Below are 16,107 nucleotides of genomic sequence, written 5' to 3'. Positions count from 1 at the left end.
AGGCAGGGCATTCCAGACCCCTACTACTCTCTGAGTAAAGAAACTACCTCTGACATCTGTCCTATACCTATAACTCCTCAATTTAAAGCTATGTCCCTTTGTGCTAGCCATCACTATCTGAGGAAATAGGTTCTCACTGTCCACCCATTCTAATCCTCTGATCATCCTGTATGTCTTTGTTAAGTCACTTCTCAACCTCCTCTCTCGAACAAAAACAATCTCAAATCCCTCAGCCTTTCCTCATAAGACCTTCCCTCCACACCAGGCAACATCCTGGTAAATCTCCTCTGCACCCTTTCCGATGCTTCCATATCCTTCCAATAATGCAGCGACCAGAACTTTATGCAATACTCCAAGTCCAGCCACACCAGAGCTTTGTACAGCTGCAGCATGACTTCGTGGCTGCGAAACTCAATCCCTCTACCAATAAAAAGCTAACACACCATATGCCTTCTGAATAACCCTATCAACCTGGGTGGCATGTTTCAGGGATTTATGCACTTGAACACCGAGATCTCTTTGCTCATCTACACTACCAAGAATCTTACCATTAGCCCAGTACTGTGTATTCCTGTTGCTCCTTCCAAAGTGAGTCACCTCACACTTTTCTGCATTAAGCTCATCTCTCAGCCCAGCTCTGCAGCTTATCTATGTCCCTCTGTAACCTGCAACATCCCTCCACACTATCCACAACACCACCGACCTCAGTGTCATCATTAATAAATTTACTAACCTATCCTTCTGAGCTCTCATTCAGGTCATTTATAAAAATGACAAACAGCAGTGGCCCCAAAACAGATCCTTGCAATATACCACTAGTAACTGAACTCCAGGGTGAACATTTCCCATCAACCACCACCCTCTGTCTTCTTACAATGAGCCAACGTCTGATCCAAACCGCTAAATCACCCTTAATCCCATGCTTCCATATTTTGTGCAATAGCCTATAATGGGGAACTTTATCAAACACCTTACTGAAATCCACATTCATCACATTAACTGCTTTACCCTCATCCACCTGCTTAGTCGCCTTCTCAAAGAACTCAATAAGGTCTGTGAGGCAAGACCTATCTTTCACAAAACTGTGTTGGCTATCCCTAATGAAATTATTACTTTCTAAATGATTATAAATCCTATCTCATTTAACCTTTTCCAACACTTTACCCACAACTGAAGTAAGGCTCATTGGTCTATAATGATCAGGGTTGTCTCTACTCCCTGTCTTGAACAAGGGGACAACATTTGCTATCCTTCAGTCTTCTGGCACTATTCCTGTAGAGAATGAGTACATAAAGATCAAAACCAAAGGCTCTGCAATCTCCTCCCAACCTTCCCAGAGAATCCTAGGATAAATCCCATCTGGCCCAGGGGACTTATCTATTTTCACACTTTCCAGAATTGCTAACACCTCCTCCTTGTGAACTTCAATCCTGTCTTGTCTAGTAGCCTGCATCTCAGTATTCTCCTCAATAAAATTGTCTTTTTCCTGTGTGAATACTGATGAAAAATATTCATTTAGCACCTCTCCTATCTCCTCAGACTCCACTCGTAACTTCCCACTACTTTCCTTGACTGGCCTAATCTTACTCTAGTCATTCTTTTATTCTTGACATACCTATAGCAAGCTTTAGGATTTTCCTTTATGTTTCATCTTAACAGAAGCTTCTTTCTTTCTCTTGACAAGTGATTCAACCTCTTTAGTAAACCATGGTTCCCTCGCTTGACCACTTCCTCCTTGCCTGACAGGCACATACTTATCAAGGACATATTACAGAGGAGGAAGTCCTGGATGTCTTGAAATGCATAAAAGTGGATAAATCCTGATCAAGTATACCCCAGACCTCTGTGGGAAGCTTGGGAAGTGATTGCTGGGCCCTTTGCTGAGATATTTGTATCATCGATAATCACAGATGAAGTCCAGAAGACTGGAGGTTGGTTAACATGGTACCACAACTTAAGAAAGGTGGTATGGAAAAGCCAGGGAACTATAGACGGTAAGCCTGACATCTGTAGTGGGCATGTTGTTGGAGGGAATCCTGAGGGACAGGATGTACCTATATTTGGAAAGGCAAGGACTGTTTAGGGATAGTCAAAATGGCTTTGAGCGTGGGAAATCATGTCTCACAAACTTGATTGAGTTTTTGGAAGAAGTAATAAAGAGGATTGATGAGGACAGGGAGTGGTAAATGTGATCTATATGGATTTCAGTAAGGCATTCGACAAGGTTCCACATGGGAGACTGGCTAACAAGGTTACGTCTCATGGAATACAGGGAGAACTAGCCATTTGGAAATGGTGGTACAGGGTTGTTTTTCAGACTGGAGGCCTGTGACCAGTAGAGTGCCACAAGGATCGGTGCTGGGTCCACTACTTTTCGTCATTTATATAAATGATTTGGAGGTGAGCAGAAGAGGTACAGTTAGTAAGTTTACATATGACACCAAAATTGGAGGTGTAGTGGACAGCGGGAGAAGGTTACCTCAGAGTACAATGGGATCTTGATCAGATGGGCCAATGGGCTGAGGAGTGGCAGATGGAGTTTAATTTAGATAAATGTGAGGTGCTGCATTTTGGGAAAGCAAATCTTAGCAGGACTTATACACGTAATGGTAAGGTCTTCGAGATTGTTGCTGAACAAAGAGACCTTGGAGTGCAGGTTCATAGCTCCTTGAAAGTGGAGTCGCATGTAGATAGGATAGTGAAGAAGGCATTTGGTATGCTTTCCTTTATTGGTCAGAGTATTGAGTACAGGAGTTGGGAGGTCATGTGGCTGTACAGGACATTGGTTAGGCCACTGTTGGAACATTGCGAGCAACTCTGGTCTCCTTCCTATCGGAAAGATGTGAAACTTGAAAGGGTTCAGAAAAGATTTACAAGGATGTTGCCAGAGTTGGAGGGTTGGAGCTATAAGGAGAGGCTGAATAGGCTGGGGCTGTTTTCCCTGGAGCGTCGGAGGCTGAGAAGTGACCTTATAAAATTATGAGGTGCATGGATAGGATAAATAGACAAAGTCTCCTCCCTGGGGTGGGGGAGTCCAGAACTAGAGAGCATCGGTTTAGGGTGAGAGGGGAAAGATATAAAAGAGACCTGAGGGGCAACATTTTCACGCAGAGGGTGGTACGTGTATGGATCAAGCTGCCAGAGGAAGAGGTGGAGGCTGGTACAATTACAACATTTAAAAGGCATTTGAATGGGTATATGGATAAAAAGGGTTTGGAGGGATATGGGCTGGGTGCTGGCAGGTGAGACTAGATTGAGTTGGGATCACTGGTTAGCATGGATGAGTTGGACCATAGTGTCTGTTTCTACGCTGTACATCTCTATGACGCTATGACACGTAGTAGTGCTTCACTGACTAAGCTCTACATTTCGATTGTGCCCATCCCCTGCAGTGTCTTCCCCATCCTATATATCCTAAATCTTGCCTAATCGTATCATAATTGCCTTTCCCCAGTTATAACTCTTGTCCCGCAGTATATACCTATCCTTTTCTATCGCTTAAGTAAATTATGGTCACTATCACCAAAGTGCTCACCTACCTCCAAATCTAACACCTAGCCGAGTTCATTACCCAGTTCAAACCCAATGTGGCCTTGGCTCTTGTTGGCCTGTCTACACAGTGTGTCAGGAAACCCTCCTGCACAAATTGGACAAATATTGACCCATCTAAAGTACTGGAACTGTAGCATTTCCAATCAATATTTGGAAAGTTAAAGTCCCACATAACAACTACCTTATTTTCCAGTTTGCCGTGCACCCTCAGTATGTAGGACTAGATCTTGGAATATAACAGCCTACAGCACTCAGTCATTAACAGTTTTATTTTGCACTGGAAGACCAGCAAGTTTCAAGCATCTTTCACTGAGTTGCTGGTGCTATGTGATGTGTCCGTGGGAACAGCCCATCGAGTGCTGCAACCTGGAGTTATTTGGATCTCTCTCCAGGCTTTCTTTGCAAAAGTATATTTCAATAAGAGGTCTCTTCCCCACAGCAGCTGCCTTGAGGGAAATGTACTCATTTGCTGTATCGCCGGGCGTGTAGCAAGGAACATTCTCCACCACCAGCCAAGTTGTTTTCCAAAAATATATTTTATTTTAAAAATGTATAAAATACATTATGTGATGCAAACTATTATATAAAATGTCATACAGATCAGTCTCATTCAGTACAGTATGTGGCTCTCTGAGCTGCCTTGCCACACTTTCTTCCAACTATATTTAGAATCTACATTTATGCTTCACATCAAACATCTACTTGTCTATTGCATTTAACATGGTTTCCAGGCCTTCAGTGGTCTTTCACCAATGAGCCTTTGCAGATTTGGTTCTGTGCTTTACTGTGTCCGTCAGTACAGAGGAACCTCGAATATCTGAAGGACACGGGCGGGGAGTATTTCGCTCAGTTAATCGAATTCTGGATAAGCGATTGCCGAAAACATAGTTTAGCTGAGCATCAGGATCTTACAATCTTGCCAGATAATCTGAAATTTGGATAATCAAATGCCGGATAATCAAGGTTCTTCTGTACATATGCAATGGTCCTGTCTGCACTATGTCCAAGAGCTAATTTGTCTTGGACACTGTCCAGGTGCTTGAAGGTTTGCAGTGTCAAGAGGCTTCTGGCGAGTCAGGAAGCCTTTTTGGAGTTAGGCTTGATGGATTATATGGTCTATTCCGGCTGCTTTTTCTTATGTCCTTATGCACTCACCGCAGAAAACACAGCCTCTGGATTGTAGAGACTGTACTGATGTGGCTTGTTGAGTTAGGTTTCTGGTGACATCTGGGATGATAATGGGGTGGGGGGAGGGAATGGGGGGAATGATGATGCCATTGAATGTCAAAGCAAGATAGCTAGATCCCTCCATGCTGGAAATAATCTTCTTAAAACAATTACTCTTCTAATTATATCTTTACACTGTTTTGATCTCAATTAATCTCTTTAACAAGTGCGGTAAATTCAGTAAACAGTCACTGAAAAGGTTAAGAATAGATTAAAAGACATAATATCTGCTTATGAAGTTTTCTTTATGATGTGCTGTAAAGCTGTATATTTTAGTGTAAAAACCAATTCCACTATGGCCTTAACTGAACACAATATGGCCTTAAATAGGCCTGGGCAATATTGGCCCTATTGACCCTTTCACCCTGGCCATGTAAGTTAATTTTCAAAGAGTAAAAACATAAAATAAATTTTATTTCTTTAGCAGCTATCACAATATTGTTTTCCCAAAGTGTTTCATATCCACTAAAGTCCTTTACCATGAGTAATTATTGCTTAAAAGACAATTCACTCATAGCAAGCTCCTGCAAACAACAATGTGGTAATTCTGGGTTAGTGGTGCTGGAAGAGCCCAGCAGTTCAGGCAGCATCCAAAGTGCAGCGAAATCGACGTTTCGGGCAAAAGCCCTTCATCAGGAAAAAGGGGTTAGGTGCCGGCGCATTGCTGTGAACGTGGAGCGGAGGATCTTGAAGGAGAACTGTTGCTAGTGTTTTTGAATCTGTAGTCTGTACTGTTTGTCCTGTTCAGGTCCGAACTCTGCGGGTTTAAAGGTGGTCCGGAGTCCAAGTGGGATGAGATGGTTGTGGAGACAGGCACTGAGGAAGCAAATGTGGCTGTGGTACTGAGTTTGTTTCACGACATGGTTGAAGAGCTTTAGGGCAAAGGAAATGACCTGGGAGTTGCAGTGGGAGAGGGACTCCCTGAGATTCTTGTCGAGAGAGGAGGAAAACTTCTTCAAGGCAGGCATCCTTGCAAGAGGATTCACAGTAGGGTTAAAATCAATGAGGTAAAAACAATGACTGCAGATGCTGGAACCAGATTCTGGATCAGTGGTGCTGGAAGAGCACAGCAGTTCAGGCAGCATCCAAAGTGCAGTGAAATCGACGCTTCGGGCAAAAGCCCTAAATGCCCACATAATGTTTAATTTAATGATGCCGTTTAAGAGATAACTACTAGCCATGACAATTGGACGCACACCTTTGCTCTTTTTCAAACTGTGTCATTCAATCTTTTTATCCAATGAAGGGCTGACAGGGTGTCCATTTAAGTTTCTTCTAAAGAAACTGATGTAGCATCAGCCTACATTTTGTGCTTTTGAGGAGGGAATGAGCTACAATACTCTGCGCTGGAGGTAAATGTGCCACTTACTGACATGGCTGACAGTTTAAGCTGTGTAAAATATTCCTATTGCCCCATAAAATGATAGACAATAGGATCAGGAGTAGGCTATTCAGCCCTTCATGTCTGCTGCACCATTCTGTACAATCATGGTTGATCATCCAACTCAGTTCCCTATTTTCACTTTCTCCCCATATCCTTTGATCGCTTTAATCTTAAAAACTGTGCATCTATATCTTTCTTGAAAGTCTTCAATGTTTTGGCTTGAACAGTTACCTCTGGCAGAGAATTCCATAGGCTCACCATTCTCCAGGTAAAGACATGTCTCATCTCTGTTCTAAACATTTATCCTGTACCCTTAAACTGTGACCCATGGCTGTGGACTCGCTGGTCCATCAAGAATATCCATCCTGCATTTACCCTGACTAGTCCTGCTGGAATTTGATGGCTTTCTATGAGATCCCTTCTAAACTCCAGTGAATATAGTCCTAACCAATTCAAGCCCTTCCTTCATGTCAGCCCCACCATGGCAGGACTCAGTCTGGTAAACCTTCTTTCCACTCTCTCTATAGCCATTAATCCTTCCTGAGATAAGGAGACCAAAACTGCACACACTATTCAGACGTGATTTCATCCAGGCCTTGTATAATTGCAGCAGGAAATTCCTGCTCCTGCACTATTCTCACTATGAACATGTCATTTGCCTCTTTGCCTGCACCTTTCAGTAACTGCTATATGACACCCAACTCTTCCTTTCCCAAATCTACAGCTTTTCAGATAATAATCTGCCTTCTTATTTTTGCTACTGAAATGAATAACCTCACATTTACCCGCATTATACAATGCTTGCCACACATTTCCATACTCACTCAACTTGTCCAAAACACACCATTGCCTCTCTGCATCCTCTTCACATCTCACCCTCCCACCCAGCTTGGTATAATTTGTAAACTTGGAGGGTCCAAGCACTGATCCACAGTCTCCGTTAGTCATTATAGTAATGAGGTCAGCCAGGTGGACTTCATAGAATATGAATTCCGTGTTTGGGATTTTTAATCTAACCAGTCAGGGAGCCCTGGCTGACAGATGTTAAACAGGAATTTCCGAAGTTCTGAGGAAGGGTTGCTCGACCTGAAACGTTAACTCTGATTTCTCTCCACAGACGCAGCCAGACCTGCTGAGCTTTTCCAGCAATTTCTGTTTTTGTTTCTGATTTACAGTATCCGCAGTTCTTTGATTTTGATGTCAGAGATTCCGTTCCCTCCGAGAGCTGGCTCTGAAGGAGCTGGATCAGGGTCAAGGACTCTCCATGTGCAAATAAAGAGTGACTTGGTGATGGGATACCGGCTTCTGTGGAGTTATTCCATCCTCTACAGCCTTCTTAACTCCGTAGCGCACTTCTCCCCCTCCCACTCCCTAACGCTATCACAAGCCCACTTGGAGCAATCTCCCTCCTCCCTGCTCTCAAAATCTGGGGGTCAGATTAATGCAAAGGCGCTGGAATGATGTTGCAATGGGACAAAATTTGAGCAACAATACACTCGGACCGATTACAGGATGATGCTAAAAGGTTTTTCTCTGCGACTTAAGCAGAAAGATCAAACTCTTTAAAATAAGCAAGTGAACATATCTGCTCACTGTAACCACGTGAAGCCATTGCTCTTCAATATCCTATGATGTGATTACAGGGACTGGATTCATGAAAATACAATTGTGTTTCACCAGGTTAAGTGGAAGCTCTTGGTCTTTTTCCCCTCTGTTCTGCCAAGTGTTTCCTGATTGCTTTTGTCACTGGAATGGGATGGAAGAGAAAGGATTATAGTGATGTTTTCTCATGGTTCTTTATTGCAGATGCCTCGTTGCAGGTAAAACTGAATAATGCACTTAGTGAGATGTGTGGCAAGGGAGAGCGAACCTTGAAGGTTCCACCTTCTTTTCTGGCTTCATTTGACCTCACTGATAAGATGCTTCTCAATATCTGCTAACTGAATCCCAATGTCTGGCACTGGGGAGTCCCAAACTAGAGGGCATAGGTTTAGGGTGAGAGGGGAAAGAGACCTAAGGGACAACTTTTTCACACAGAGGGTGGTACATGTATGGAATGAGCTGCCTGGGGAAGTGGTGGAGGCTGGTACAATTGCAACATTTAAGAGGCATTTGGATGGGTGTATGAATAGGAAGGGTTTGGAGGGATAAAGGCCGGGTGCTGGCAGGTGGGACTAGATTGGGTTGGAATATCTGGTCGGCATAGACGGGTTGGACTGAAGAGTCTGTTTCCATGCTGTACATCTCTATGACTCTTAGATGGTGGGATTCAGCAGGTGAAGTAGCTTTAATCAGAATTGTGGAGCAGGGATCACTCTAACTTCAAAGATTGCTGAGGCTGGCATCAGTGGAAAAGACTGATAGGTTTTTATTGGGCAAGAATATTGAAGGTTCCCAAATGAATGTGGTCAAAGGGAGTGAAGAAGATTGTCTAAAAGATTGAATGGTGGAACAACAAAAGAGACTGAACGACTTACTCCTCCTAACTTCCTACTGAAATATCAATTTGCCCGTTTTATTAAAGAATTGAGGAGAAAATTTCTCAGTTCTTTTTGTTGCTACCAAATTTCTTGGCTGTCATCTATTATGTGGTGAATAAGTCCAAAAGAGTATAGGGATATGCATCAGGTCAGCTATGATCTTATTGAATGGTGCAGCAGACTTGAATGGCCGAGTGGCCTATTCCTGTTCTTAGTTTATATGTTCATCTGATCCACTTCTGTCAGTTCACTCTCTGATGACATCAGCTAAAACCTAAAATAAGAACAGAAATTGCTGGAAAGACTCAGCAGGTCTGGCAGCATCTGTGGAGAGGAATCGGAGTTAATGATCAGTGACTCTTCAGAACACTTCTTCAGAGTAAGTGAAAACCTACCCTGGGGAAGTGCAGTGTGCACCTCCAAAGGAATTTTCACTACTCAAGCCCCAGAAAGCGCTGGGAGAAGCAGTGTTGGAGGAATTCTTGGACCCATGAAACCTTGGAGCTGGAGCCAGAAACGGACAATGTCCTCAGCTCAGTTTTGGAGGTGTAGGTGTGTTACAAAGGCTGCGACACCAACTGGTTGTATTCTGTTCTCTCCTGGAGTGCAAGTGTAAACATTAGAAATACCGAAATATAAACCAGTTTTAAACATGGAGCCAACAAAGTTATCTCATGCATCAGGCGACCTGTATATACTATTTCAGAGAAGAGGATCTAATTCCAGATTCCAAATGTCTTCTGTCATATTGGACTCGAAATATTAACACTGTTTCTCTCTCCACCAAAGCTCCCAGAGCTGCGGAGTTTGTTGAGCCCCTTTCAGTTTCTATTCGAAATATACACAAGTGGAAACCTCTAGGGTAACAATCTAACATTAAAATCCACACTGTAGTTGAAGTTTGCTGTCTTGTATCTCATTCTGCTTTTAGTTATTTCCCACTGCATTAAGTGTCTCACTGTAATATGCAGGGGGTTGACTAAATAGGGACTTGAAATTTGTAAGGCATGTTGCAGTGACCCCTGACGATTTTTAGAACCGTCACCATTCTGATGATGAGAGAAAGATGGCAGTCTCTAGCCATCTACAAAACTGGAGAATCTACTTTTGTCGGTGGATAATAAAATATTAGGTTGGGTACTGAGAGAACCACACTGCTTTTCTTCTCCATAATCATCAGAACTATATCACCGTTTATTCACTTCACAGAGTCAAAGTCCTGGAACACCCTTCCTAGCAGCATTCCTGTGGCTATGCTGATGGGTATACCCCATCTACTGTATTGGTTTGATATGTCTTGAGTTAGAAGGGGTGAACTGATTCACTACCTTGCTGCACTCCTCTCGAGGTCACAACAAAGTGTTCATTTAAAAAGTGAGCTGATTTTGCAAATTATCAGACTGCATATCACTTAGTATCAGAAACAAGTCAGGCAGCTTCCTTAAACTGCTTTTGTTTAAAGAAGTAACAGCAAAGGTTGATGAGGGTAATGCTTTTGACATAGATTACTATAAGTTATTTGATACAGTGCCTCCCAACAGTAATCATGTTATAAAAGGGACAGTGACTTCTTGGATGCAAAACTGGCTGAGACAACAATGGATATTTTTCAGGTTGGAGGATAATTTGTAGTGGATGTCCCTGGGTCAGTATTTGGACCCTTGCTTTTCCTGATCTGGGGCTTGTTGTGCAGGGGACAATTTCAAAGTTTGCAGCTGACACTAAATTTGGAAGAATTGCTAATGGAGGGGTGGAGTTCCAAAAACATACTGACAAGGGCAGATGAGCTTCAATGCAATGAGGTGTGAGGTGATGCACTTGGTCAGAAGACGTTTGAAAGACAATATACAATAGGGGGTACAATTCTAAATGGGGTGGAGGAACAAGGGGACCTGGGTGTACAGGTGTACTGATCATTGTGTTACAGACTAGGCCTGACTCCTCAAAACATTTTTAAACAGTGTTGAGACGGAAACCGAATGGTCTCGTCTCCACGTGTTCGTTGGAAGGAGAGATCAAACCGGCTAGAGTTTGGAGCAAAAACACCGTTTATTACAGAATCAAGACTGGCAAACTATACAACGAATTCAAAAGCATGCAAATTCGTTGGAGAAGGCGTTCTGTGTCTCCCTTCGGATCTGGTGCAGTTATACTTCGCGCTTCCTCGAGTTCCCGGTCAGGTTCCCCTTGTTCGGCTCTTTCATTGGTCGGTTCACCTGTCTGTGAATGGATTAGTGTCTCTATTGGCTGCCCCGAAATACCTGTCCAACTCCTGCTGTGCTGAACAATGGGTAGACATCCTGGGTTCGGCAGTTTCCGATCTTGTAAATTAAAAGTTTATTGTTTGGAAGGGTTTCCTCATTGCCATGCGTCTGGCTGTCTGGGCTCTCACAATAGTTCTCCATAGTTGAATATACAGATATTATCATTTAACATAGGACCCAAATGAGTTTGACGTCAGCGGAGGCATTAGCAAGTACTTTATCAATCAAGTGTAGTATCGGTGCGATTTACACTATCCGATAGTTACCGGTTTCCTTTATTAACAATGAGAGTGTAACAGGATGATCTGAAACTGACGGACATGTTCTAATCCCCCAGGAATGTGGCCCCAGGCAGACAGTCCTGCAGTGGCTGGGTTTACTTTACATGGCTGTGTTTTAGCTGGTATCTGACAGTGTCTGCTTTAATAATGGTGCTCCCCTCCCTAGCCCCAATGTAGGTACCCCGATAGCAGATTCTCCCCAACAACAGGTAGCCCAAACCGTAACTTTGCTCTTTGTTTTAGCTAAGTGTATAGTGGATATTCCTAGAGTTAATTAGCTGGTCCAACTGCTAAGTTTTAAACAAACAAAATTTATTTACAAAATTACAGAAAAAAAACACGTGGAACAGAAAACAAAATCCTGGATAACTTATTCTATCCAAACCCGACTTAATTATGCTGTTCCGAAAATACTTGTAACAGTCCCAATATAGACATCCTTTAGCACAAAGAATAAAAATGACACAAATAGCTTACAGGTTGCAAGGAGAGACAGAAGATCCCTCAGCCTTTTCCACATACCGCTGTCACTGAACTCACTAAAGTTCTGAACTGAATCAAAAAAACTCTAATCTAAAGAAGGCTAGCTGGCCACTTTGATTATACCTTTTTTTAAAAGACATTGAAGTCTTAGGCTGGAGGTATTATCTGTTAGGGGTAAATAAAACAGCCCATTAAACTTGTCAAACGTCAGACACCTTGGGTCATTAGAATTTCTCTGAAAAAATCTCAAGGGCATAGTAACCTTGTAGCAAGAACCAGTATTGTGACAATTGAGGGTGCAGGGCGGGAAGAGAGAGCAGTAAATCAAGCATAAAGTGTTCTCAGTTTGAATAATAAGGGCACATAGCACAAGAGCAAGGAGATTATATTAAACCTGTGTAAGATGTTTGTCAGAGCTCAACTGGAATAATGTGCACAGTTGTGAGAGCCATATTCTAGGAAGGATGTGAATGTTTTGGCAAGAGTGTAGAGTCATTTACAAGGATGGTTCTAGGTATGCTAAACTACAGCAATGAGGACAGATTGATGAAATTGGGCAATCCAACATGGAGGACAGGAGGAATTGTGGTTGTAGGACCTGTTCCTTTTTTGAGGTAATTTCAGTGTTGGAGCTGATTTCTTTGATATCTTGGAGTGCTAATTACTGTTTTATAAGTTCTTGTATTGATTTGGAACTTTAGGAAAAAAATCAAAACAATGGCATTTTATAACAAGAGGGAGAACAGGAATCAAGTGAAAGGTTTTTAAAAAAAGCAGTGAACCTCTACAGCTGTATGACCAGGCAGTGAACATGTACAGCTGGCTGACCAGGCAGTGAACATGTACATCTGTATGACCAGGCAGTGAAACTGTACAGCTGTATGACCAGGCAATGAACCTGTACAGCTGTATGACCAGGCAGTGAACATGTACATCTGTATGACCAGGCAGTGAAACTGTACAGCTGTATGACCAGGCAATGAACCTGTACAGCTGTATGACCAGGCAGTGAACCTGTACATCTGTATGACCAGGTAGTGAACATGTACAGCTGTATGACCAGGTAGTGAACATGTACAGCTGGCTGACCAGGCAATGAACCTGTACAGCTGGCTGACCAGGCAACGAACATGTACAGCTGTATGACCAGACAATGAACCTGTACATCTGTATGACCAGGCAATGAATATGTACAGCTGTATGACCAGGCAATGAACCTGTACATCTGTATGACCAGGCAGTGAAACTGTACAGCTGTATGACCAGGCAATGAACCTGTACAGCTGTATGACCAGGCAACGAATATGTACAGCTGGCTGACCAGGTAGTGAACATGTACAGCTGTATGACCAGGCAGTGAACCTGTACAGCTATATGACCAGGCAATGAATATGTACAGCTGGCTGACCAGGTAGTGAACATGTACAGCTGTATGACCAGGCAGTGAACATGTACAGCTGTATGACCAGGCAATGAATATGTACAGCTGGCTGACCAGGTAGTGAACATGTACAGCTGTATGACCAGGCAGCGAACCTGTACAGCTATATGACCAGGCAGTGAACCTGTACAGCTGGCTGACCAGGCAGTGAACATGTACATCTGTATGACCATGCAGTGAAACTGTACAGCTGTATGACCAGGCAATGAACCTGTACAGCTGGCTGACCAGGCAATGAACCTGTACAGCTGTATGACCAGGTAGTGAACATGTACAGCTGTATGACCAGGTAGTGAACATGTACAGCTGGCTGACCAGGCAATGAACCTGTACAGCTGGCTGACCAGGCAACGAACATGTACAGCTGTATGACCAGGCAATGAACCTGTACATCTGTATGACCAGGCAGTGAAACTGTACAGCTGTATGACCAGGCAATGAACCTGTACAGCTGTATGACCAGGCAACGAATATGTACAGCTGGCTGACCAGGTAGTGAACATGTACAGCTGTATGACCAGGCAGTGAACCTGTACAGCTATATGACCAGGCAATGAATATGTACAGCTGGCTGACCAGGTAGTGAACATGTACAGCTGTATGACCAGGCAGTGAACATGTACAGCTGTATGACCAGGCAATGAATATGTACAGCTGGCTGACCAGGTAGTGAACATGTACAGCTGTATGACCAGGCAGCGAACCTGTACAGCTATATGACCAGGCAGTGAACCTGTACAGCTGGCTGACCAGGCAGCGAACCTGTGCAGCTGTATGACCAGAGAATGAACATGTACAGTTGTTTGACCAGGCAGTGAACATGTACAGCTGGCTGACCAGGCAATGAACCTGTACAGCTGTATGACCAGGCAGTGAACATGTACAGCTGGCTGACCAGGCAGTGAACATGTACAGCTGGCTGACCGGGCAGTGAATCTGTACAGCTGTATGACCAGACAGTGAACCTGTACAGCTGGCTGACCAGGCAGTGAACATGTACAGCTGTATGACCAGACAGTGAATCTGTACAGCTGTATGACCAGGCAGTGAACCTGTACAGCTGGCTGACCGGGCAGTGAATCTGTACAGCTGTATGACCAGACAGTGAACCTGTACAGCTGTATGACCAGACAGTGAATCTGTACAGCTGTATGACCAGGCAGTGAACATGTACAGCTGGCTGACCAGGCAGTGAACATGTACAGCTGGCTGACCAGGCAGTGAACCTGTACAGCTGTATGACCAGGCAATGAACCTGTACAGCTGGCTACTTGTGCTGGTTATTTTCAAGTATTTCTGGACATCTGAGTTGGGTTTGTGAATAGGGAGCTCACAGCAAGAGAATATATGTGTTTTTTTTGTATATGATCATTTATTTGTAAATCTACGATATGGAATAGGGTGATTTTTTTTGTTGGTATGTTTTATTCAGATTGAGTGATAGAGATGTACAGCATGGAAACAGGCTCTTCGGTCCAACTTGTCCATGTGAACCAGATATCCCAACTTAATCTAGTCCCACCTGCCAGCACCCGGTCCATATCCCTCCAAACCCTTCCTATTCATATACCCATTCAGGTGCCTTTTAAATGTTGCAATTGTACCAGCCTCCACCACTTCCTCTGGCAGCTCATTCCATACACACACCACCCTCTGTGGGAAAAAGTTGCCTCTTAGGTCTCTTTTATATCTTTCCCCTCTCACCCTAATCCTATGCCCTCTAGTTCTGGACTCGCCCTCCCCAAGGAAAAGACTTTGTCTATTTATCCTATCCATGCCCCTCATAATTTTAAAAACATCTATAAGATCACCCCTCAGCCTCCGACGCACCAGGGAAAACAGCCCCAGCCTGTTCAGCCTCTCTGGGCAAATCCTCCAATAGTGGCCTAACCAATGTCCTGTACAGCTGCAACATGACCTCCCAACTCCTGTACTCAATCCTCTGACCGATAAAGGAAAGCATACCAAACACCTTCTTCACTATCCTGTCTACCTGCCACTCCACTTTCAAGGAGCTATGAACCTGCATTCCAAGGTTTCTTTGTTCAGCAACACTCCCTAGGACCTTACCATTAAGTGTATAAGTCCAGCTTAGATTTGCTTTCCCAAAATGCAGCACCTCGCATTTATCTGAATTAAACTCCATCTGCCACTTCTCAGCACATTGGCCCATCTGGTCCAGATCCTGTTGTAATCTGATGTAACCCTCTTCGCTGTTCACTACACCTCCAATTTTGGTGTCATCTGCAAACTTACTAATTATTCCTCTTATACTCACCTCCAAATCATTCATATACATGATGAAAAGTCGTGGACCCAGCACCGATCCTTGTGGCACTCCACTGGTCACAGACCTCCAGTCTGAAAAACAACCCTCCGTCACCCTCTGTCTTCTACCTTTAAGCCAGTTCTGTATCCAAATGATTACTTCTCCCTTAATTCCATGAGATCTAACCTTGTTAACCAGTCTCCCGTGGGGAATCTTGTTGAACGCCTGACTGAAGTCCATATTATGTCTACTGTTCTGCCCTCATCAATCCTCTTTGTTACTTCTTCAAAAAGCTCAATCAAGTTTGTGAGACATGATTTCCCACGCACAAAGACATTTTGACTATCCCTAATCAGTCCTTGCCTTTCCAAATATATGTACATCCAGTCCCTCATGTTTCCCACCAGTGACATCAGGCTCACTGGTCTATAGTTCCCTGGCTTGTTCTTACCACCCTTTTTAAACACTGGCACCACGTTAGCCAACCTCCAGACTTCCGCACCTTACCTGTGACAAATATCTCAGCAAGAGGTCCTAGCTTCCCACAGAGTTCTCGGGTACACCTGATTAAGTGTATTTCAAGACATCCAGCACTTTCTCCTCTGAAATATGGACATTTTTCAGGATGTTGCCATCTATTTCTCTACAATCTGTATCTTCCAAGTCCTTTTCCACAGTAAATTCTGATGCAAAATACTCATTTAATATCCCCCCCATCTCCTGTGG

Source organism: Hemiscyllium ocellatum, chromosome 15 (assembly GCF_020745735.1).
Source record: "Hemiscyllium ocellatum isolate sHemOce1 chromosome 15, sHemOce1.pat.X.cur, whole genome shotgun sequence".
Taxonomy (NCBI): domain Eukaryota; kingdom Metazoa; phylum Chordata; class Chondrichthyes; order Orectolobiformes; family Hemiscylliidae; genus Hemiscyllium; species Hemiscyllium ocellatum.
This window is presented reverse-complemented; position numbering follows the sequence as displayed.